The following is a 23,976-nucleotide window of genomic DNA, read 5'->3' on the forward strand; positions in this document are numbered from 1 at the left end:
ATGCTATGGCCACCGACATCAGTGTATTGTTCTGCGTTTCCATGTTTTCGGCAAAATGTATTCCCTATGCTCACAAATTGTTCGTGTTTGTATGTGCATCCATTATTTATTCATGATAGTCTTCGCGTTCTCACCATAGATAACAATGCTGTGTATCCCCAGTTAGCTCGATGCAACCACGAATGCTTTCATGTTCCAAACATACGAAGAGGGGAAAAATACGCCTATTGCATGCAATAACGAATCTTTTATGGAAGTGACTATTTGGCAAGCCCGGCTTACCAAACAGCGACTTTTCCTTGTCCTGAATGGAGAGCCGAACTCATTAATATTAAAGTAAAGTCTCCAGCTCGCCAAACAGGGTAGATTTTTTACCTGTTTGGCAAGCCCGGCTGGCCGAACAGGGTGGCTTTTTAGTGCTGTTTGGCAAGCGGCTCTCCAAACAGGACAAAAAAAGATGCCTGTTCGGCGAGCGGCTTGCCAAATTGACCGGCCATCTTTTATATATGTTCATAAATAATAGCTACATTGTAACTTCTCGGAATTTCTTTTCGAAAAATTGTCAGTTGATAGTATATAACTGCAGTGTCATGCTATTGAAAAAGGGTGCGGTCGGCAAGTCAATCAAAGAATAAAGGACAATGTCCATACTGCAACATAAAGTATGTTTTGTTTCAGTCAGTTACACTTCCCAATGCCTGATCGCATATACCAAAAGGTGAACTTAAAAACGTTTTCTTTTTATGATGTAAGCTGATTTGGATTCCAAAACTTGCCTAAGTATCGTTTTCCAGGAAGATGATTTTAGGATCTATTTCATTACGCACGTGCAAGGAGATGCAAACGTCAGTCACGTGACGGGCGAATCTGAAGCCTCAATGCTGGTTTGAATCAACTTGCCTCCAAACTTCTCATGTATATCTTCTAACGTGTCACGTGGCTATGTACAGCAACCCGAATAATGTAATATCAAGGAACCAGCCATAGCTGCGCCAGGAAGATAAGCCAAGAACGAGGCTAAATCACGGATATCCAGCGCTCATCAGCCGTGAGGTTTCACAGCGGCACACCGCTGTCGGTCGGAGGCAAATTACCGCCGTACCATTGATAATGGTCTATATATTGTGGCAGACGACTGACTTATTATCAGCGTCACGTAGAACACAGTCAGTCATTAGTGTTCACGAGGTTCGATTCTGTTGCTTTTTTGTTGGCAAAATGTTAAGATTCGATTCCGAGCGTGCCCATAATTTATAAACTTATAAGACATATCACGTGTGGGGAGTCATCACGTGAGAGGAAGATTCCTTAATTCGAAAACGTACATATTGCATTGTTAACTACAGTAGTAGGGCGAAACTCGTCGGTACGATACCCGACACTTATCACTCACGATATCAGCAGGCAAGTCACTTGCCCACGAATACCTCTTCCTTAGCGACATCGTTAAACCGAATGTCTTTGTGCCAAGTCCCCATCAGTGCTAAGGCAAGCAATAACCTGTAATTCAAGTGGGAATGGACTCCCTATCAAGCGAGAAACGACGCCAATGGCGATTGGCACACAACCATAGGGGCTGAAGAGCGCACGCCGAAGAAGAAGATGTACAGCGTTCAATGAACATGTATGATAGCTTCACATTTGGGGGCTTCCACACATATATACGCGAGTAGTAAATACCGCTATGATACTCAGCTAATTTTTTGTTAACAAGTACATGTACATGTAATTAGAGTCAAGCTTTGTGTCGTATCACGATAACTACATGTACTTCGTAATATTTGTATGAGGAACAGAATTCGTCCACAAGATTAGGATTTTGGGCTATTTTTTTCGCTAGGTCAATATCGTCAGTACAAGCAGATCCAGTACCGCGAAACTCCATTACACTCAGGATCGTTCGAGGGGAATTGAATCAGGGGCATCTAGCTTCAATTTCCGATCAATCAACGAATTTCGAATGGCAAATTCGGTCCATTGCCTATTGGAGACAATACAGGCTCACTCCTCTACCACCTTCAACTTTCCTACTTAAATGAATACAGAAAGATTCCTCGCCTTAAGTGACTTAAGTGATAAATGATTTTTACTAATTTTTTCCGCCTTCCCTACTTATTCAGTTATCAGATTATTTCCTCCCGAAATGCGTCATCAATATCGTTAGTTTTCCTCATGTTTGATTTCGATTACTTATATGTTTAAAATTGAAAAGCGTCGTCCGTCCTAGAGTGTTCAATGCGACTTAAGTTAATTTCTTTCTAACAATGTCACCTGCCTGCTTTGCGCAGATATGACGAGAGAGAGACCGCCTGGTGGTACGGGGCGTTTCTTTCAAAGAGTGCATCTATTCTGACGATGTCAGTGCGAATGGGTCTGCTTGGGCTATCGAATTGAGCACCGTGGGCTGGTAAGCCAGACAGGTGGTCAATTAGATACGATGAGCACCCAGTAATGCAGGACGTTATAGTGTCTCGGCCATGACTGAAAGCAGGGACATTTGTACTTTAAGCTGATCATTTCAGACGACGCCCACAGAATAATGCCAGTTAGAAAAACAATTGCGATAAGCAAGCCGAGTATCAAATGAGACGAGCCATATCTACCCACCCAAGCACCTCTGAGTCACAATAAAACGTTTGCAAGCGAAAGGCCTACTCTGAGGTGGTAAAAACAGGCCGTATTCTCACATATCGTTACGCCACTGTGATCAGGTTCAACAGTACGGTTTTACGGGCGAAATATTGCGGCCCTGTTGACAAATCGGTCGACAATGTCGCAGACTGCAATAATGCAATGGTCAAAATCAGGATTTTCATTGTCATTATTGCTTTTTGCAAAAGGCATGATTTATAATTTTTACTAAAATTGCGATTATCTTTCAATTTGCTATTCAAAAGTTCGATTTTAAATAACCCCTTAGCCTCTCAGTCTTACCTCAATTCAAAAGGTGTACATGTAGTTTCGTGCAGAGAAAGAGGTATCATTTTTTTTCGCACCAACCCATTTCTGTTATGTATCAAACCATGCCAAGTCATGACTCTCGTGGTATGCATCCATGAGTGTATCTCTCAACTTCCACAAACAGCCTCCTCTAAAAAAGCTTCTGTGGTTTCGACTTAATACACGTATATCCAAATTTGGATCAATATATGAAGAAACAGCTACTTCACTCGTGAATGCCGTATTATTCTTCCCAATGCATTATTCATGAATAAACTCACGGCCTAAATTCACATCAAACTGCAATAAATTGCTACAGTAATCGCGCAGCATCTTTTAAATATGCAAAGGTATCAAAGTTAATTAGCCACTCTGCTCATATATAGAAAGTCGATACTTCCTCCGCCAATCAGAGGCTGCGTTGCAGTGTCACGTGATCTCATGAAAGTGATGTAAGGATATGCGGGAGAAGACATAGCGTTATTGTCTCGGAGGATCAATGGAGGTTGGGAGCCGACGATAGATGAGCCAGCCATTATCGTCTGGTTCCGTACGGCAGACGATGCGCAGGGGAGATGCTCACAATGCTGTGGCTGAATTCAGTATTGCGGGTGACGGGATGCCGTTGATTTGACCGGGATCGGGCTTCAACGACGCATGGGAATACATGACGTGATGATCGTATTCGCCGGTAGCTCACCAAACCCGACATTATGCCGCTAATCGAAAGGTAGGAATTTTTAATCACACATATTCATTATATTTATCTTAACGTTACACTTGCTTTTTTCATCTTAACGTTAAGCATGTCTTTATTATAAATCAATCGTGTGTTCCAAGTAGGCCTGCTGAAACCATCATGTGTCCTAAGATGTACAGAAATCAGTAAGTTCAACCATTCTCGTTGCATTCGTCGTTATAACTGTTTATCTATTGTCTGGTCCCTGAAATGCTAGCAAACTGACTCGATACACGAGAGACGAGAGACCCGTACACGTCAAGCTTTTCAGTGAATTACACTGCAAGATATCGATTTGATATCGAGGATAATTACACCCTCCCTGTAGAGTTCTTAAATCATACCCAAGTTCGTCTGACGACATTTGCAAACAGCAGCTACGAAAGTAGTCATGCATATTTTCCAATCTTAGTGAAGACCTTTACGGCTTATGGGACAGTTCATTTGTTTAAAAGGGATAATGTGGGCGTGGTATTCGGGTGGCCAGGAGGATAATGTGCCAATTCGCCACCAGGTGCCAACCACATGATTGTATAATGTCACTCTGGTGATGTTGGTGTTTCGAGGTGGTTTTGGACTTGACTTGCAAATTTCAGGTACACCTATGGTTGCATTCCGTTCCAGTGAAGTGTTCAGTGGTGTTTAATGTTTTGTTATGATCCTGTTTGGAGAAGTCGCGGTTCTGCTGGAAGCCATTTTGCATGAATACCAACAAATCTAAGGCACTTGCCCTGGCGGTCCCTTAAAGTATTAATATATACATCACGAAACGCAGAACGTTCGCGCTAATTATATTGATCCAAACGCCTCAATATTGCATTCTTCTCAATTGTTCTCTGTAGCAGATGTCTGTAAGAACAATATCACGGCATTTAAAACAAAAATGCGCTATTTATAACCATTAATGAATTGTTTCTAAAAAAGTCGAAATTGGTATTTGCAACATTGATGACGATGCAGCCAGAAGGCATAAATTTCTTTCGCAAATGATATATTCAGTGTATTTGTACTAACATTCCAGCACGATTTACAAAGACGAGTCGATTTTTTTCTGGAGAAATCAATGGTTTACAATAATATGCACCGCCAAACATTACCATGTCTTTATCGGATTTTTAGGAAATTACTGAGTTTTTCATGCATTGTTTCCTATGAGGACTCGGGTGTTATGCCTTATTGCTTCCTGTCTGAAGAGTACAGAGTAGGTGTGAAGTAACAGTAGAGTGTTACATTACGGGCCTACAATTGTACATTAACACGTGCAAATATTGATGTTTAGGCGAGACAGCTTCCATTTTGCATTTCGAGTTGGTCAACGGTCACCCGATCATTCTCTTTCTGCAACTAATGAGGCCATTCTCATTTGATCGGATAAACCCTGTCCAGTTATAAAGACAATTCAGCAAACTACTCTTTCTTGAAAGAACAGCCAAAGTACTCCTGTATCACGGCCCTTAATCATATTCTTGGATGAAAAAAAACCACATGACAAAGTGGCCACTGAATATTTGTCGCTTTTGACTGCATAATACCAAGGCTGTTCCCTTGTAAACTTGAGGCGCTGTCCATGCTATTTCTATGCGGCTTTAAATTTTCATTACTAACTTGTAGTTGCCGTCTTCATTTCCATGAAATGTATACTGTATATCAAGTAAACATTGTAGAAATAAGTCATTATTCTAAATTGCATGGTCTGACATCGATCACGTACATGTCATCCGTCTTCCCACTTCCTATGACATGTATCCGTTTGTCGGACGTCCATCATTTGGGTTGACGTCACTTCCGTATTTGCCCATACTATTCGTAAGGGAACAAGGACTACAAATGAGCTGCTGATTGTCTTAAATTGTTGAGCATGATATCACTGGAGTTTAGAGGCACATTGTCAATGTGGCCGCTACGCCGAAACCTTTCAAAGTACACGTCCTGTTTGATTGCAAGGCTGATCCCCTTCAACTCAGCATTCCAACATGCTATGGGTCTAGAAACTGTCAGTGTCTCTTTATTCTTTGATTTTGAAGGGGTGATGTTTGCGTCAGTCGGTAATAATGATGATGATGATAATAATATATGTACATGTATGAATAAATAAAAACAAAAATTAAGTGCCCACGTGAATAGACCATGCAAAATCTGCCAAAAGTGTTAAGCTGGGGATCAGCGGATTTGACTGAAACTTTTACCATTTGTTGGTCTTAGGACAGGATTATCACTGGTGGAGTATTTTTTAGAAAAAATAATTAGGACAGGATCGGGGCGCAAAAGAAGTCGCTTGAAATGCATAGTGTCTTGCATTCACATTCACATGCAACAGTCTATCTGAAATGTAAAAGGGGAAAATATATCTCGGACCAAAACTGTCGTCTTCTGCGGATCCCGCTCTCGGTAACTAATGATCCCCCTCTCAGATCATAATTGCAATCCACCGTGACTAATTGATTAATTACAACGCCGTCATATCCTATTCAAACTGGTAATCAATTCACCATAACTAATTAATTTTCATCTTCTATATTATATAACTATTGGCATGAATTAATCATGATGACTGAACACAAAATGGGGGTGCGCGGTGCAGAAAATTAATGCAAAATTGATGAGATTATAAAACGGAGCAAATGAAGAGAAATTAGCTATAACTGACTCACAAATTCTTACCAAGGCGCGTCATCTTAACCTAGAGCACACTGCCTGTAGGTTTCGGTAACTAGTCAATAGCAGTAACCTAAGATGATGCATTACAAATGTACATTTAGGAAACACATTAGCTCTATATTGTATCTAACCCTTCAACATAGTCTTATCCCACAAAGGTCATCCAAGGTCGTCTTAGGCTTCGAGTAACAGGAATAGTGTAGTTCCTAATGTATAGTCTATAATGAAAATTGTGCCCATCAATAATGTTGCGGAAAAGATCGACTCTCATATATTGCGCTAAAAGGAAACCGACACATAAATAATATGTAATACAAAAGTTACAATTATACTATATTTTGCTGATTGGCTATCGATGCAACAGCCTATTGTTTGGACATTATTTGAATCTGATATCCAGATATCGCACCAATCCTGAAATATCAGCAGCAGATAGAAGACCTGTTTGAGAGCGATACTCTCCACAGGTGCGGCGACCACGCCCAGGCCGCTATGTTATCTTCTCCGGCCTTCTAGCGTCCTCAAGACCGCGAGGTTATTGGATGATTATTGTGTAAAGTACTTTCCCTTAGAGCTGTTTTCTTTCTTGTTTTGTTATTGCGTTTACTTCGTCTGCTTCAAAGCGGACTGTCTCATATTTCGTGATATAGAAAGGCTTGTAAGTCCTATATTTAGCTTGATGCTATCACGGTAGAGAATACGGGGATGGGGCCGGGGTTGAGATGTCCTGCCCTTCTAGGCAGAATTGTTCGTGCACATTTTGCGATGCTGTCGACTTGAAGGGAGATCTGAACGTATGGGTCTCAACAGTGCACTAATCTAACTTACAGAAAATGCTGCCGTTACTATTCGAACTAAAAACGACTGCGACCACTTAATCTTTATTTCTACACAATAATGCAAATGGAAAGTTGTTTTTGAACGCTGACACACCCTGCTGCGCAATGTTCATGTTTTTCAATCCATTCCAATCTGGCCTCCAGAGATGTTCACCATGATTCTATGTAGCCACAAAAGGCACTTAGGCGCGACACCGTAGCGCTAATGCGCCATTCTCGCTAAGTTCTCGCTGACGCTTTTTCGGTTGTCACGTCTTGTTTGATATCACAAAGTGACGGGGACAACTGCATAGGCACTTTATCGATCGAAAGATTTGCACTGCGTCGATAATTAAATCTCGTCTGGTGCATACAGAACGCATTGCCTCAAACCGCGCTGAAATCTTACACGCCTTTGTCATCTCGAACAAGATTACCTCGAAATGTATGGAACCACGCTTTGCAGATTCTGGATTTTAAAAAAATGCATGTACCTCATTAGAACGGCAATGTCGGCGTAAATATAACCAAAACGTGTCGTAGAAAACTCTCCACTCGCCTGGCTAATTATCTAAGCTTCGCTAATGAGGGAAGTGAATATGTTATTTGGGGTTCAAGGACCATCGAGGAAAACTGGATGCAATGCCACCCCCTTTTCATTTCGAGCTATAGGCGTAATTACATCACATATCCTATGCACTCGTTTAATTATCCTGCGCGCCGTCCAAGACTGCGATCAACATCGATTTTCTTAAAACGGAGCCACACGTGAGAGAAAAACTCTTTTTCTAATGATGGCGGCGTGGGGATGAGAGTCGTAGCTGAAAGAAACCGACTCTCAGAATTAAGGGCGGCTATCATTGTTGTAGTTACACGTTTTTTTTAAAAAAGATAGTCTTGGGGGAGGGGGGGGGTCATTCTTTGAAAGAGCTCTACTGCATGGAGTCTACAAATCAGGAATGGGTTCTTCGAAACCATACGTAAGCTTTAACTGTGTCGTTATTAAGTCTTAATATAAATTTTTTTTCCGCATCTCCATTCGCATAGTGAACATTCACTTAGACAAGGACTTGACTTTTAAGATCATCCTTAGAGACTCCATGACCGCCCGCAGTTCCTCTTTGATAGCTTCAATCTCTTGATCGATAATTACCCTTTTAGATGAGCGCAACATGAAATATCAATTTAGGTTCGAAGTAACCTTGTTGATAAATGGATTAAATATTGAAGTAGTCAAATGGCAATTTATTGCAGTACGTCAACACGGCACGGCCGGGCAGAAGTGGGTTTCTTCTTTAAGTCTAAAGGTTGAAACTGTGAATCCTTCGCCATCGGCCTTCCTCCCACACCAACGTTTTACAGATGCCACGTATCACGCGCAATGCCTTTTTCACGTTCGCCAGTGGACAAAATGGTGCAAATGCCTTGTTATTTGTATGCGGCGTGACCAGTCAGTGCATGCGGAGACAGGAAGCCCACCTCGTTGACGACAGCGACGGGAAAGTGTCCAATGCAAGCTGTGCCTGAGCACACATCTGGCGCGCCATTCGTAAATGAATCAAACAGCGCCCAAATGCATCCAATCCCGGCCTCAATCGTTGAATACCACCCCCGGGGACGCGCCCGTCCCCCATTGATACAGAGCTGACTGTAATACGGGGATCGGACCCGCGCTCTTGGGAGAGAAACGCACCTAATCAATAACTGAAGTTGTAGAAACTGTAACGCACGGATCTCATCCAAAGCCCAACCCTTCAATCTAATGTCGGCTCTATTTACTTAGTTTCAATAGCTATTGTCACTGGGAACGTCAATTGCACTAATCTTGTCGCGAATGTTTTCTCTGAGGACTCGGAATCATTATCCACGCTGTGACCAGTAATGAGGAGCTGCCAGCGATGATTGTAAATGCAAAATTTCCTTTAACCCTATAACTGGTTCATTACTCTCACTGAGATGTCGGTCTTGGGCATTCATATTGGCATCGTCCGTCATCACGCAACTGGAAATCTCAATAACGCCATTGATCAACCCTTTAAGTTCATTAGCGGGTTGCATGATATTGATAGTGGCGCAGTTAGAGAATACACAGTAAGTGTGTATAACGTTTCAGTAAATGAAGTATATTAAAAATGTAAAAAATGGACAACACCAAGTGTGAATTATATAATCCTTTAGATATGCATCTTTCACCAAGCACTAAGTCTTATTTTTTTACCTCAAATCCGTATGACTCATAGATACGCCACACGAGGAAAGACAAAACATGTCATAGTATCCATTCCTAAGTGTGTCTCGATTTTGTCTGTCCGAGACGGATTGTGGTATTTCGTTTCTCATGAACACAATAGCAACATTGGCTAGTAAATGAAGATTAATGATAATCGTTTGCCGAACTTTGAGCAAGAGGATATCAAGTCGCAGACAAAATCATTGTATTTCTCATCACCTAGGCAACCAGCTACATAAAAAAAATCGCCAGCATAAGTATCAATTTATGTCGTGGCATTACCGTTTCCCGATGGAACGAAGCGTCCCGTGTAGCCACAATTCAATCCAGAATATTGACAGATAACAGTAATCTAAATCTTTATATGGGGTAATAGTATTTTTTATTGGGGTGGGTTCTCCTTTACGGTGCCCTGGTCATATACCATCATTATCCTTTAGCGGATCTGACAGCTGAAACTGGTTTGGACTTGTAGCTGCTTCATCAGCGGTGGAGGCTATGTACTTCTCGGGTGTGGTGGGTCTGACTTCTTCGGTGTTGCCGTACATGTATGTATAAATATCTTCTAAAGGACAAAAGTAAAGGAGTTGTTAACTTAATTGCCGTGCACGCTGCTGTGAATTTGTTCCTTCAAATCGATGTCTTCTTTACTTTCAGATATAAACACCATCAAAACCCCGAAGACAAGAAATAAAGGTAATTGCTTTATTTTTCCCAGCATTTGCTTTATTTTTCCCAGCATTCTGTCATATCCTTCATTTCTAGACCAGAGCACATTTGCAAACACAGCGCGTCACCAATTAGACCTGGTAGGCGATGAAAGGTTTAAAGCCGTCTATAGGGGCAAGCCATACGACACGAGAAGGATTGATGGTCATCTGGGGACTCTCCTAGACGTTGTTCACTCAGTAAAAGCTAATGGACAATGGAACTGTAGACTGTTCATTTGGTCTGGTTACTTGAATAGGAGCTTGTATATGCATTAGTACATTAGCAGCTTGCGTTATATCTTGCTCTCTGTCTGTTGATAATAATTTGCTATTTCACTGGTGTACCTCAGTATGGAAAGAGAAGGATATTAAGGTCATGCCACCGACCTAAAGATATAATGATTATAATGGTTATATTAGATACTAGTAATGATAATAATAATCTTTTGTATAGCATTTCCTTTATAGCATTTGGGAACGAGACTGCGAATGTCACTTCCGACCTTTTGTTGGCCGAGGGACGAAATAGTGTCGGGATATATAACTAAGTTTGACTTATTTTACCCAAAAAGTGTACAAACTATAAGTCTTTATCTTATGCATTGTCCATCTATTTCTATCGTTCCGTCACCATCAGCAATTCCGCCATCAGCAGTTCCATGTCCGCATTCGGTGTGCCACCATCGAGACTAACTGAGAGAGCCTTTCCCTAATAAGTCAAATCAAGCGTGATCGATCAAGAATCTCAAGCATCATGCTTGTTGGTCTCAGTCGACGTGCCGGTTCAGTGCGAGGTCATTCCACGCTTTGTATGCACCCACGACAGGCAATCACGAAAAAGTAGTAAAACATTACTGTCATTAGTTCTCCCTAATGCATTGTTAACACAAAGGCAGACCATTATTGGTTTCTGCGAGTACAGCAGCCCACTGACCGGAGGTTTATTACGCGGTAGCCAAATATCACCGTTCCGGTCATGAATCACTGAACGAGTGATTACATGAAATTCCTCAGCGCAAGGACAAAAATCATACACGTCAGTTATTGCACGTGTAACCCATATGATTTTGAAATTACTGCCTCCGCTCTGGCAGGATGGCGTATTGATATGTTTAATCTTTACCCCATGGTCACGCGAAAAAAGGCAGTCGTTTCCCATCGCGTGATGATGTCTAATGTGGATGACAAACCAGTTTCTCGCAGATTAGATGAATAGGCTGCAGTGAACTTGATACATTTGCAAGAAAAGTATATATCTTCTGTAACATGACTAGTCTTGTCATCGTACGAGTCTAACTGATGACGATAGAAATCAGATCCAACGAAATGAAATTAAGATCCACGAATCAAATTACAGAATGAAATAAAAATGACTTACGGGATGTAACAATCTATTGACTAATAAATGACAAATCCTGACATCAACTTGAATCATTTCTACCCGATCCATGAATCACGTCAGTGACATCAAAATAGCACGATCATCAACACATTTTTTTAAAGATGTTTGCAAATGTAATCCAAGGTATCATATGCCTCTTTCGATTACAGGTGAACATGAGCCCGAGTTTAAAGGCGTTACACCACCTTCATTAAGCCGAATCATTCTTGACTGAAGAAGCTACTCTACAAGCAACACCCTGCCTACCTTTCTCGTCCGTCTATTATTTACTTTCTCCCCTAGTAGCTTGGAAGCTTCTCCCGTGCTGCTAGTTTGGCGCTCAAGATCATGAAAATGCCACCCCTTGTCTCCAACTTCTCGTCGAATCGCATAAAAACGTCACGGGTGTTGTTGAAATTTCCGCCAGTCAGGCGCCTGTTTCAGAAAGAAGCCCCGGGCTCATTATAAAGGCTCCCAACATTAACATCGTAATCTCACATAAAAAAGGTCTAAAAGTAAGTAACGGTAATTTAAACGTCGTTGTCGAGCATGGCTGAAAAGGCTGTCTTGCTTGACATTTGTTTAAAAAAGTCCCTGTTATCTTGACGAAGTCTCCTTATAAACGAGAAATGATACTACTTGATTACTGTTACGAAGACACTGTGTCCATTCTATCATCATAAGGAGGTAAGGCCTTTAGAGTAATTATCAAAACCTGCCACCAGACGGTCGCCATATTGGTTTTTACGAGAACCTGGTTGCGAATTGCAGATAGATGGGAATTTGTACATTGTTGAATTTTCTTCGTGGCAACAAACATGGCTGTCAGCCGTTGGATTTGATAGATAAACATGCTTTTTTGTTATACAACCGACTTGCTTCTAAGCGAAATTGTCCTCACTTGTTTCGCAAGCGACGCCATGATACAACACGTTCATAGGAGCTCTACTTAGCCCCTCAAATCCCCCACCATCTGAACTTTCCTGATAAAAATGTTCCATCAGACGTACTGCGCAGGCGTGGCCCAATGGGGATATCAATAACATGATTTATGGTCCCCGGGTTGCCGCACGTGTGTAGGCTCTATGACTTGGCGTGTCCTAGCATATTAACCTTTGCTATATCAGGCCAGAGGGAATACGAAGCTGCTTCCTTTAACTAAATTCCCTTCGAGCCATTGCCTAATGTCGACCGGAGGTTTCTGATATACGAATGAATGAACAAGGTATCGAGATACCACTTTCGACAAAGATTCAGTTGTTGAATATGGAAATTCTGATAAGTAAAAGAACTTTCATTTTTTGGGATCTTATTGTCTTGACCAGCTTACAAAACTACAAAATAAAACCTAAACAACAAAAGGAATCGAGAAAAAGGCCGTTAAAAACTAAAAACACTCATTTTTCAGATTTGCTAAAGTGCATGGTCTACTCCTGGATGGGATTATCTTTTGCTTATGAGTTATCAATAATGGATGAGCAAGCGAAATATTTAGAGTTACACATTCTTGTCGACGATATTGGAAAACAATGAATGTCGGTTCATATTCAGCTCCGAAGTTGACCGATCAGCGAGGAAGGGAAAATATCGTTGTTTCTTCCTCATTTGCTATATCCTCATCCCTTCTATCGTTTCCTTATTCATTGAACGTACATCTAGTTGGTATCGTAATTAAGACTAGAAACTCATCTCCCGAATATATCGTATCAAAAGCGATAGCCTAGCACGTTAATAGATGGTAAAGGACCACCGTCAGTTAAGCAGGAAATGGAACTCTAACCGGAAGCCACCATAACTGAACGTGTGGCTGCGCATGACAATCACGCATCGCGGCGATCAGGCGAATTGTCGTAATGAAAACTGATGCGTTCGCTCAGTCTATTGGTATTATTCGCAATTTCTATCCGTCCATTTGCGTGGCGGCCAAATCTAATATGCGTCTTCATTTGTAATGCTTATTACCTGATGAAGGCGCTGTATGAAGTCAAAATTAAATCACTGGGCAATAACGGAGGTAAAATGTCGTAGGCTCCGAGCAGTGAGGGGTGATGTACAATGGCCGATAATGAGGTGCCAGCTCGTACGAGCCGCGGGACCCATTGAAAACACTCTAACATCGGATTCTATTTGATTAGACTCGACTCCCGTGTGCGAAGATGGCGTTTTCATATTCTCAGTTGGTATTGTATTGTGCTGGGTACATAAAAGAACTAACATTATTATCAGATTTAACTTTTTTTGTCGACGAGGGTCGTCTTTCATACTTTTTAGACGGTAATTACAGCTTTGTCAATCAATTCTTTTTTTATTCGCTTATAGGATGTTATCAAATCCTCACGACGTTAGGAGGGATATGCGTTACTCAATTCTAAACGCACTGTTCGTAATACGTAAAGATGAAATGCAAAAGGACTACTACATAAGTATTGACTAATCGCTAAGGTCGTTTTCCTCAAATGCCCACAATCAATTCACCAAGCAAATTTAAATTCGGCAATTTTATTAGCAAGCTATCGCAGCAACTGTTTGAGAGCGTTAAGAAGCAATGCTTTTTTGTACCATACCTCTTGTTATATAGGATCAGTTGAGTTTTCGGCACCAAGTATTGCATCAACCACAGCTTCACAAGCCTGATTGATTCATTCATCACAAATGGATGACTTTGATCTGACCAAATAAAAGTGCAAAGAGAGTGCGCCCATCATCAATCACAAAATGATTAACGTATTCTTATGTGGAAAGTCAACAAAGCAGTTGCGTGACACAGCAAAACATACGATGACTAGGCATGCGCGTGACTGCTTTACGATGTCGTAAACGGAAAGTTCCATCATTCGATGCCACGGATGAGCGGATACAATGATCTTTCCTTAACTTTTAATCTTGTGATTTTTAATACCGCGCATTAATTCGGGTGGTTGCGTGTTCTTAGGAAATCTAATCTATTTACTTCGTGTTTAGAAAACAGTACAAAATGATTGTTAATTTTTTTGGGAAATGTTTTTTCATTACATTAAATGTCATTTCATGTCATTTCAAGTATTGTTCAGTGGTTGAACACTTTTTCATCAATGACTCGCCGTTCATATTAAGTCCATAAAATCTTATCCAAGATGCAAGAAGACTTTAAAAGAGAAGGTGCATTACTTAGCTTAAGTCCAGAGAAATCAATCAAAACGCTTTGTTATATTCAAGCAACCGTTCCTATCTCGCGCCGAGGCCTCAATCGCCATCGACGAAGTTGAATGAAAGTCCAGAATTGATGCATGAGTCACCAACTATGAGCATTAATTGATAGAAGCCAGCACGTGTACAGAAGATCGAATCAAGCTCATTGAGAATACTCTACGCTACTGGTTGGAGCTTTAAAAACGTACATGTAAACAGGATATTGAATGGTCCGTTTTGAAAAGTAGCCTAAAGCGCTCACTGGGTTGAAATCACTCTTTTGTAATATTGATATGAGTCATTTCATTTTGCTTCATATACTTTCTCATAACATACACTGCAGACAAATATAAATATATAAAATATTCTCTGAAAAAGGCTGAAATGCAGAAAACATTGGGACGAAATGTGAGCAAATGTACAGCAAATTTAATGGATTTTTCCACAGATTCATGCAGTGCATTCAATCACTGACATTCGGGATCGCATCATGCATCTTTGATTCCGACAAAGAAGTGCACAATAACGCTTGCATTGTGTTTGTCACGTTTACGAACGACATAAAGCTTCTATTTGAGAGCACTTCACTTGGCTTCAGTTGCATTAATACCACTCCATTTCTGGTGTAGTTTTTCAATATCACTCCAATCCTCTTTTATGACGAATTTAAATCACATCAGTGTTTGATGCAGCTTTAGAGATTAGACAATCGGCAGGCGAGGCGTGCTATTGAACTTATGTCAATGGAGTTGACAGTTGCAATAGACGTTCGCCGTGCTGTTGCTCCGAGGCACAACTTATGCGATTTCCTTTTGCATACGCTGAGTTGTGAATAAATAAGCGAAAGTCATCAATGCACTTTTCGTTTTTTGTAATATTTTGCCATTTTCAGGAAATACCTCAGCTTTTTGATCGGAACTGGAAGAGCACGTCAAAATATGCCTGTATCGGACAATTGCATTATATCACGTGGGCTTACCTGTCAGGCCAATTTTAAGACCAATTGTCAGAGTAAACTGGTAGTTCATCGATGAAATCAACAACGACCGAAAATATTTCAGATCACACTGCTCGATTAACTATTAACAACGCATACATCGACATACGACTTTGAGATGAGGGGCTCAGTCGATTCTGCCAGTGTGAAGGGCGAAACTCCCCGAATTGCATGGCAACAACTCGCAAAGTGGGTATTCGTGCCTGACTGTTTGCCAATTTCCATTTGCAATGATTAACATGATCTTTGGTCCCCTGGGTCGAGTTAGAAGCCATCAACCATAATTGAACACAAACACATGCCAAAGTACATACATGGTGTTTAGTGCATCAACGACGAAACACAGACATAGTCACCGGCAAGAAAGCCATAAGTTAGAATTAAGGACTACATGTATTATGATAGAATCCGGGGTATGTACGATGTAATGTACGAGAAATGTCTAAATAAATGATTATTGAAAGATTCTGGTGCGAGTAATCGAATAGGTGGATCACATCAGCAATGGCTTATATAAGACTACAACTCCGCGCATTACGCCATAACTCGCCAAAACGAAAACGCAAGCGAACAAACAACTTGATGCTTGCCGTACCAAACAAACAACGCACATCTCCTTTTGGGCAAAACACAGTCATTACGTCTCACGGATCACAGGGAGTCTGACAGTTAACTAATGAGAATGATAATGTAAACCACTTTTTTATGAACAAATTTGCCAATCTTTCTTAACAGATGTGCGCAGAAGTAGCGCGAAATCGGAAAGCGAAACGCCTGTAGTTATCAACTTTTTACAGAAACTGTACTTTTCTCGATTGCGTCATGAAATCTGGATTTCGTTTAGTTTCCTGGAGCAACGTGATGGATAATCACTCATCGCGCCTTTGATTCATTGAGAGGTTTATCATCCAAGTTCTTATTTAACAACTGAATCGAATAATCTCTTAGTTTAGAATATTAAGTGAGCGCTGATTAGTTTCAAAGCTAAAGGAAAAACAGGATGTAGAGTTTGCCCTTCGCGACAGCTCGTTGAACCTGTTTCAAGATAATGTATCGCCTTTGTAAAGTGACATCCGGTGTCATGGTTATATTGTTGTCATTTTCAAAATTCCCATGTACGTGACATGCGTATTTACCGCCAGCAAAATAGTCAAACGAAAAAAAGTCTCCTTATCATTGTCTCAATATGGATTTGTAATGTTAAAGGTGCACCACGAATGCAGGTGATACCATAAATCCGTATTTCTCTTTCACAAGATGCGTAGTGCTCCGTGATCATACTTTAGATTCGATCACTTAAAAAGTCCTGCCAACTTACCAGACTAATTTGATGTTTGTGTTACCAGAGCCTTTATTTGAAAGACTCTGGTGTTATCTTCTGCAAGAATGATTTTTCACTCCGTCTATTCTTTATCCATTACATTTTCTCTCTTCCGATTAAGATGGCTGCCTGATTATATTTTAACGTTAATATCCATCTATTGTGCTATTCAGAGATGAGGTCCGTGTAGTTTTTCCCCTGCTAATTGGCAGCAAGATCCAATCAATGGCATCATCGATTTTAAGTCGAACCCACGGGGATGGTGCGTGACTGGTACGTGACATGATTGACACATGTAGCAAAAATCATCTTGAGGACACAAAAGCTGCGGGAGTTTACGGTCTCGTGAGATTTGCTACCGTGTTGCGTCGATTTATGTAGGGGCATTATGAGAAGAAAAAGTCTTTTGACCTATGGGTGAGGTTGCCTGGCAACATCCTCTGTGGATTGATTTAGTTCTGATACAGTGAATGGGATAAAGAATGTATTCTCAGTCGCGGATACAGAAACCTCCGGTTTGGTGGTTGGTATAAATCGGCTTCATTTCTCAGGGCACGCTCTCCTTGTTATCTGTCTTTGCGTGCAGACACGGGGTGGTGTTCTTATCGTTTCAAGTGTAGCTGATTTATAGTGGAGAATTGTTCAAAGCTTGTACAAGCACTGCAACGTGATTGAGTGAGCAATCTGCACACGGAAGAAGAATAACGTCATCTTATTTTTCAACAGACTTTCGAATGGTAACGTTTGATAATGCGATGTTGGGTTGTCATCAAGAAGTATTCGATAGAGCGTTAGTCATTCTTCCCCAGTTTACGTTCTGCGCGTTCAAGTCTAAGGAAAATAAATTGGTTCAGTGTGATTGAGTGTGAATCCATGTCGTTGATTCGGAATAATGCAACCCATTTTACTTACCGTCCTCTAAAACGTGACGCCATTAGCACTCGAAACTAGATTACCATATCATTCAAACGAGCTAAGTTCTCCACTGCAAAAAGACGTGAAAGAACGCGTAGAAAGGCTGAGAGCTGTCATGCCTTGTTTTTCACTCTCTCGTGATTTCGTCGAGTTTTCTTCTCGAATAAGCATGATTGGCTCATAATCGACTGAATTTGTCAAAGCTTCAGGCGTCTTTTCTATGTTGGTTTTCGCTCTTTTAAAAAAAGGGTCTTCAGTCTGTACAAATTCCTGATAATAAGTATGGATGTGCAGCGTCATGGATATAGTTGTTGAAGTGGTAAGAACGCTTTGCTTCAGTTGATTCTCGCAAGGAGGCAACCGGCCAAGCATGAGATATAGTTTCCGGTACATGATGATTTGGAGATGCATAATTCATAAGGTGGTACGGAAAATGGTCCTTCACGGCAACACAAGGGTGAAAGTGTTACACAGCAATATGATGGATGTTACTATATTCATCAAATGGGTGCTCAGATTGACGGAAAAGTATCAGACCGTATTTAGACTCGATGTTCAGATCTACATCAGTTATTCACAAGTTGCGCCTTTTTCTTCTTAGGGAAATAAATAATTTGTAATAAATGTAAATAAAGTAGTGTGCTATAGCAATCCAGGGCAAAGAACCGACAAATAAATGAAATCGCAACATGTATGTTCCAAATTCTCGAAATTATGACGCTTAACCTCTCAGCTGGCCTGCATTCGTGAAAACGTTTTCTCCGCGCCCCGTCGTATATTATGAATAGCTCCACAAATAGCGGAGAATTCATTAATATTAGCAGAGTCTTTCAAATAATTTATTTGAAAGACTCTGATATTAGCAACCCGACTGTGCTCTAGCGGGGCACATTTTCTTCATTTATAATGCAATCGCACGGGTTCGTGCTTTTGGCAAAACATTTAGCGAATATTCTTAGCAGAAATAAATGAGTCGCAACATTTCATCTCTTGCTTTAGGCAGTTACTACAGTCAAGTATATCAAGCATTTACGTATATTTATGCACATCGATGCACTGCGCTGTTCATCAAGCGTTTGCGTACATTTATGCACTCCGGTGCACTGCGTCGGTTGTTCATCAAGCATTCGCGTACACGTATGCACTCCAATGCTGCAATGCGCTGTTTACCCTGTCAAATATTGGTTAGAATGGAAAGCTCCGGAGCTTATTGATCGTCAACTAAAAGACACGTCAAATGAGTAATTCTTCTTAAAAGTGTTTGCCAAGTTGCTGTATATAAAATGCCACGATATAGCAGGTTGCTCTTATCGATCTCACTTCAAGCGTTTCCAAATGCATTTTAATTTGCCACCCTACGTCTGCTCTGACTACAGAGAGATGCACCAAGCAATAGTCGATGCTGACACGGCATCTTCTTTCCCGCTTTTCTCTGGCGCCCATCATTTCTGCTTGGACGAGTTTACCGTGTATGCACAGCAGAAGAAAATGTAATTAAGTAGAATATCATAAGTGGATTGAACGTTCCGTAAAGTACTACAGTGGTAGCGATGGCGATGACTCTTTGACACCTCACCGAATATTATGTCGGCTGATTTCGTGAAACCTCGGGTTGCCATAGCTACGAATAGCTTCTGGTCTCCATTATAAATGACTGGGGGGGGGGGGGGGCATGCGGTTTCTGATCTACATTCCACCCCTTCAAACTAAATATGCCACTTCTCAGAGCGATTAAATTGCCTCTCTTGCCAAATCCATTATCTTTAGTAGGTTAATTGGCATATCAGGGCCGTTAACTCGGAAAGAGATGACGGTGAACACACCTTGAAAAATATGATCTTCCAAATGGTTACCTTAAATCTTGGTATGACGTGACAATTTGAAAGAGATAATTACTTTTTCAATATATGTTATTTTCTGTTAAAAGTGACCAACATTGCGAAAACATTCGAGGATTTTGTCAGCTCTAGCAGTTGGTAAGAACCTGGTTTTGAGTTCGATCGTTGTCACACTTAAAAGTTTATACTTGAAGATTAAACACTGCATATGATTTCACAATCGGAGGAGCTCCATGAATTTCTTAAAAAATTGTCATCAGACTGTTTTTATGTGTGTCGGATGACCTCCAGTCATCTCCCTCAAGACTGAAAAAACCGCCGTGGAATTATCATGATCGTGGCGTCGACGTCAAGCGTGGGAGTAAGATGTTTGCATACGAAGTCGATCAGTAACAACGACCATATTTCAAGATTTGCGCCGGTTCGTTTCAGTCTACATTTACACGAAATCCCACCATTCTGTATCTACAGGCAATTACCCGTGGCCATAACTTTCCTAATTCACGAGCGAGGCTTAGAAATAATTCATGTCTTAGACGAGTTCTGGCGATGGTTTGTCAGTCGGAGTATGAGGCAGATATTAGATTTGTTCCCCCGGGATAGGTTTAAACATCTTTCTTTCATTTATGTTAGCCATTATAGGGGGACGTTGCCCATGATGTCTTGTGATCGAGTCACATAGTGGCAATGTATCACCTGTAGTCGGCCAGTGGTAATAATCCTTGCCAGGTAATGCAAGACTGCTGATGAAATCATTCTCTTATATGGGTTGTGTTCCCATCAATGGCGCCAGTCGCATTAGCTGAAATGACAAGCGTAAGAATGGTGACTGGAAAGGACTGTGAATATATTTTTTTGAGTACATAGTGGGTGTGCTTGATTAGCACCTTCTAAACATCTGTTAAAAAAGTGCAATGATCATATTGCCATTTCAAACATATTAGTCGGCCTGTGGTAATGATCTTGCCAGACTGCTGATGAAATTCTTCCCTCGTATAGGCTGTGTTCCCATCACTGGCGCCAGTTACATTAGCCATAATGACAAACATAGATTTGCACTATCAAAAAATCTGCAATAAACGTACAATAAAGTACATGTACAACAATAGTGTCGGTATATTTTTGGATAATTCCCAAACAATCTCCTCAACTTTCAACCCGTCGAGCCTTTTGCAAGCATACATGTACAATAACATGTGAATGTATTATATACTCTTAAGATTTTGATGTGATCCTCAGGATGTCTTTATTTTGCACGACACGGTTGTTTAAGATATGGACCTCAGCATCAATTACTTCGACGTCGTCATTTCCGGCTGATAACGACACACCGAGCGGCTTGCGCAATTGACAAATACATTTTCGGATTGAAACTTCTTATTATGTTGCTCATGTTATCATTGCATGAACATGTACTGTACACCAACCTACATGTAAAAACTTTTGAAAATGCCAGTTCACCTTTTAAAACACCTCACGCCTTTCGTTATCATCCACCAAAACATTCCACGACTGCGTCATTGCGGAAATGTTTTTACCACGGTGGCTGGTGGCCAGAAAAAACTGTCAAACGAAATTGGTCGGGATGTTGTGCGGTTTTATGATGAAAAAGCTGCTTAATCTCACTTTTCTGCGGTATGTTTAGTGCATGGTGTTCCCGAGAAATATCCGATCTGGTCGTTAAGAAAGATGAATAAATCCTATAAAACACCTACGTGACTTCGCGCCTGGTTTGTAATCTCAGGGCAAGTTGCTCGCTGTGTCCACACAAGAACAAATTCAGAGAATGCGAGAGTCTTAATCAGACGAGACGGAGTCTGTTGTTATTGCTGACTTTTTGGATGCATCGCCAGTGCTGAGGGGCTTGAGAACTGCTGACGCTGCGTAGTTTTGTACGTCCTAATCGCAAGGAATTTCGAATAAAAGGAATAAAAGAATGTTTAGAGAAAGCAAGAGCCATCCCCCAGGCCACTTAACACGGTGAACATGTTTGCTCTAAAGACCTCGATCGATATTTTGGATTCTTGGACTCGACGAGGCTCCAGGAGTTGTGCGAAATTCATGGAATTTTCACTTTAACGCATCTTTGAAATTGCCAAGATGGCGAATTCGGTATCGGTTAGAAATACAATGGGCCACATTCCATCAGTGGTTGGCCAATTTGACCCGCTTTAAATTGCAGTTCACCTTCTTCTTCTATATCTGCCATCAGCAATACCAGTGTAGCAGTCGAAAATGCCCCCACTAGAAAGTGTCGAGCCCTATTGTATTCTGACGGATTATGTTGTATAAGCATGGTTCGAAAAAGACAATTACTGCGTGCCGTCAATACCCAAATATCATAAGCGCATAAGAGAATCTTTCTTTCCCCTGACATATTCTATCATAGGATATTTCAAACCTATTCACCGGCAAAACATCTTGGTTACACGTTGGTATTTTTTTCTCGTAAAGTGCTGAAAATGTTGAAAAAACATGAACAACGCCAAGAGACGGCACGTAGCCATGGAGTAATGTAATATTCACGAAGATGCAGAAAGCAATAACCGCGCAATATGGAAAGATAATTTATTGTGACTGCTGCGCTTCCCCGTGTTTGCCGTCAGGCACACCATCCATGACAAGCAAATAATTCCCCATATGAGGAAAACGCACTGAAGGCACTTCCATGGTAAGGAATGGGCGCAAAGGAGGCAATTTATGATCTTGGCGTATGATGCTGTGTGCTCCTCACATATAATGTTCCGCTGGCGTTATAGATCAAATAACCGATACATTCCTGACCATATATTAGAGGAGCTTCTCTGTTGACGCCTGCAAGACCTTACGGGAGCCGAAAGATTCATTAGTGTCAAAAGACGTTCTGTGAAAGCCAGCTTGACGGAGCGCTGGCATATTAGATGGTGAATAGTATCAGTAATAACTAAGGAGTTCATGAAGACTCGAATGACTAGTTGAAAGGTCAAGGTGAAAGAAAAACATGGCTGAAACTTCAAAAAAGACCTAGAGCGGATATTGTAGAGGTTTGAAAAAATTATGTAAACACCTCTTGTGTCAAATATCATTGCGAACAAAAATCCCTTGCCAACAGTGATGCAAAACTATGAGGTTTTGCCATTGTTTTGTTGCATGAGAACGCGACAAGGAATGACATCGCGACGTGATTACGAACTCAAATACAGACAAATGATATTTGGAAAATAATCTTACACGAGACGTGATTCTTTCGAACGATTTCAAGGTCGACAATATTGTCGCAGATTTTTTTTTCAACTTCATTATTTTACTCGTGGAAATGCCAAAAGCATCATCGAAAAATCCTTAAGAAATTTAAATGAACTAGACTAGTTTTTCGTGTCATTTGATTAGAATGGAAAAAAAACAGCGGCAAATCTCGCCCGCGCCGTAACATAGGCACGTGATCAAATTAGGCCGCCATGTTTCTACGTTTGCTCGTTAGTTTCTTTTTCGTACAATGATATGTATCATGTAGGAGCCAGTTTTCGCGGGTCTTATCACTAAGTGCAGATTTACTAGCTTCCAGCGATTCCATACACGCAAAAGCTTATTTATTACGAAATTTGAGATCAATAACGAAATATCTGGGGTGCTGCGTGGATGTTTTAAGCGTGAATTAATCTTGAAATCGCTCACTGAAAGATCGATGCAGACCAAAACAAATCCGAAGCGGCTCCCCCATTTTCGCGGGTATTGCGCATGCGCGACTGATTGTTGTGTTTCTGTGTCGTGTGCATGATCCTAGGTATTGACCCAGTGTTTTGAACGTAATTAGAGAATTGCTTGCCTGTTTAGGACGCATTTTGGGCGCTTTCTTTGCGGAACGAAATGAAAATCAAAAATCAGAAAATTTCTTCTCTGGAAACGAAGTGACGCGCGAGAAAACGGGAAAAAACGGGTTTTCGCGAAATTGGGGATGACTCGAAATTGGGGAGCAGCACCATATATCAAGCGCAAACCAGATAAAAACGGTATGTAGATAATTGTGTGAATAGCGTATTTTGGTTCGCGTACTGTACACTATAATGATACTTTTATGATTTTGTTCTGTTATGCCCTTCATGAAAAAAATCGTTCTTCTTCTGTGTCAAACGGTAGCATCAACCACTTCGCTTTGTATTGTGTTCGTTCAAAAATTGGAAAATTGAACTTGAATTGGAACATTTACAATTGTGTAAATATATCCTTGATATCAATCTCAACAATGCCTTTGTATGAATGATGAACAAATACATGTACAATT

At 40.9% G+C, this 23,976-nt stretch overlaps 1 long non-coding RNA gene across 1 annotated transcript in view; it reads left to right on the forward strand.

Annotated features, from left to right (window-relative positions):
* Positions 1–3,444: 3,444 nt before the first annotated feature.
* Positions 3,445–23,976, forward strand: part of LOC135486396 (uncharacterized) — a 51,871-nt gene continuing 31,339 nt past the window's right edge. Inside the window, exons 1-2 of the long non-coding RNA XR_010446691.1 lie at positions 3,445–3,670; positions 10,043–10,081. This is a non-coding gene — a long non-coding RNA (uncharacterized LOC135486396). The remainder of the gene's footprint in view (positions 3,671–10,042; positions 10,082–23,976) is intronic.

Source organism: Lineus longissimus, chromosome 4 (genome assembly GCF_910592395.1).
Source record: "Lineus longissimus chromosome 4, tnLinLong1.2, whole genome shotgun sequence".
Classification (NCBI taxonomy): domain Eukaryota; kingdom Metazoa; phylum Nemertea; class Pilidiophora; order Heteronemertea; family Lineidae; genus Lineus; species Lineus longissimus.